We start from the raw sequence: 2,744 nt of genomic DNA, 5'->3' as shown, positions 1-2,744 counted from the left end.
ATATGCTGTCTATCTGTACATACACATTTACATCAAAGTACATATAGCTTACAAAGTGTTCCATTCTCCATAGGATGCTGTGTAAAATTTTCAGAAATATTTGAAATGGGGTAGATGTTCACCATCAAACCACCGGCCAAACCTGATACTAATTTCAGAGCAAGTGACACTTTCAGAAACTTTCCAAAAGTCTAACAGGGGGCCTATGCTCACGATACAGAAGAAAAAGGATGCTATGGGGCAAAGCTGACCCTTCACTAATTATCAGGCAGATAATCTCAGGCATCAGAGTAGCAAAACAGCCTACCATGCACGCTGAATCTATATTGGAAATTAAATATTTCCAAAACTGAAGGAGGCAATTTGACTACACCCTTTGCCCATCCCACCTTGGTGAGGCTCCCCCAAGTCAGCCAGGGAGGATTTTCAGGCATCTCTAATAAAGTTGGGACTAGGGGACTTGGGCTGTCAGTGTTTTCACTGGAAAATCTCACAGTCTTAATGCCCTCGAGAGACTTCTATTCTAAAAGTACAGACAAACGCCTATTTAAATGGCAACGGAAGGTTTACAAAATGATAGCAAACACAGTAGCAGGCCACTTCCCTCTGGCTCCGAGCAGCCAAATCACAGAATCTACAAGATTCTGAGAAAGGCCAGTTAGGTTCCTAGTGCCCTGGGCTTGGGTGCAGTTATAAGGTAAGCTTCAGGTTCCTAAAGAAATTGAGCTTTGCCTAGGGAGGGGGTAGATGAGAAATCAACAACGGACAGATCAGAAAAAAATAAATTTAAAGGTTTTCTTCTGGCTAACAAAATAGAAGAATGATGGGAGAAATGTTTTGTATCTTTTTAAATAAATACATGAAACATATCTCCCCTTAAGCTGATTTCCTGAGCCACTGGCTGGGCTACCTTAGGAATCTTGAGTCCAAGAGGAGAAAGTAAATGTGAGTTCTAGCAGAAGTGTTGACCCCAGAGAGGAGATCAGACATTCACAGAAATGCAAAGGGATGCATAAAACAACAAATAAGACAATGATAACAGATTTGAGCTCATTACTAAAGACTATGGAATAGGCAATACCTTTTTTAAACAACTCTAAAAGGCTGTAAACAGTTAAAGGAGACAGAATTGGGGTGGCTGCTGATAACAAGGGTGTCTTACAGTGAGCAAAATCAATGCAGGGACATTTATTTAAAGGCAAGTGACCCCCACCCCCACAAGGGGCTATGATCTAAAAGCAACCATTGTTGAAAGGTGAAGTACAAAGTAAAGGAGTCCACAGAGGAAATAACTGAATTAATCAAAGCCCCAAGCCAGGAGTCCCACCTTAGTTAAAATCACCCTGCTTATCTCCACCTCAATTTGCTGGGCAACCCAACTTGAGAAGGATGTTTACATTACGTAGGCAGCATGGCCCATTTTTACTTTTCACCCAGGTGTTGTGGCGCAGGGCCAGATGTTTGGCATCACCAAGCAAAACATCTATGTGACCAAGCTGTTTACATTTCATTAGGATTTTTCATCAGGAAGGTGCATTCCCTGCTGATGTACATCTTAATTACAATTAGGAGCTCTATTTACCCCCAGGAGCTTCCAGATTAGCACGACCACATTATAGGATCCGTTTCAGAAAACATCCTCAGAAAATGCTACTCTAGCTTCCAAAAACCATCTCCAAGAAATCAAAATTTATACACAACTTCCTTCCAGAGCGTGTTTTCTACCAAGAAAGTCAGCTAACTTTTAGTAAAAACTAATTCTGTATTTGTAGTCTATGTAGTGAATACATCTTTTTCCTCTCAACTGCTAAGTAGCGCAGAGCCTTTTCTTTTCCTAAACACAGTGCTAACTTAAAAATGAAAGATGCATGATAAAAGAGTAGAGACCTAGTTATCCGCTCAGGTTTGGGGCTGGGAGTGGGGGAGGGCAAAATCCAAAGGCTCCTCACCCCCTCAAGGGATGCATGTTAAAAGTGAGGCCCGAGACCCCGGAGACTTTAATCAACTTCCCCCCTCCAACCTCCAAAGAATGAATCGGTTGTCTCCACAGGCTCAGCCGGGCTCTTCCCTCTTATTGTGTACCGGCCCAGACGCAGCAAGGACCCCAGCTTCCCGCAGCGAACTAAGACGCTCGGGCTTGCGGTGAAGTCTTTCTCTAACTGTTGCGATTGTCTTTGGAGATTACCAAAATCAAGTATGCATTAGATGGTTTTTCCCCCTCTTGTTTGTAACACGCACACACACACGCGCGCGCGCGCGCGCGTGCACACCCACAGCACTTTGGAGCCGCAGGCCGCCTCTGACAGCACATTTTGCACAAAGTGGCAGCGGCTGCAGCGGCGCACAAGTTTTGGCCTCTATGGTGACCCTTGGGAGGGCCGGAGGGCCGGGGGCGGTGGCGATGCGAGGCCGCCTGAGCCCCAGGAGGACAGGGCTTTTGTTTGCGTCGATCCGAGAGCCGCCTGTGCTCTGGCGGGCACCACTGAAAATCCGAACTCCCTCCTGGACCGCGCCTTCAGGGCCGGCTCGCAACTTGGGGGCAGGATAGACTTGCCTTAACAACGGCTGGGTCGCGCTAGAGGTTCGGGGAGACAAGGGGGGACGCTATGCACAGAAGTGCCCCGATCACCCCCAGGATCCCCAAACCCCTCCACGCTTCCTGACAGCGCTGACAACCGCTGCTGCGCGCCGAGGAACGAGTCCCTGGGCGCGCCCCGGCCCGCCGCGGGGATCTGGGGCAAACC

This window comes from Mandrillus leucophaeus, unplaced genomic scaffold (assembly GCF_000951045.1).
Source record: "Mandrillus leucophaeus isolate KB7577 unplaced genomic scaffold, Mleu.le_1.0 Scaffold341, whole genome shotgun sequence".
Lineage (NCBI taxonomy): Eukaryota > Metazoa > Chordata > Mammalia > Primates > Cercopithecidae > Mandrillus > Mandrillus leucophaeus.
Note: the sequence above shows the minus strand (reverse complement) of the source record.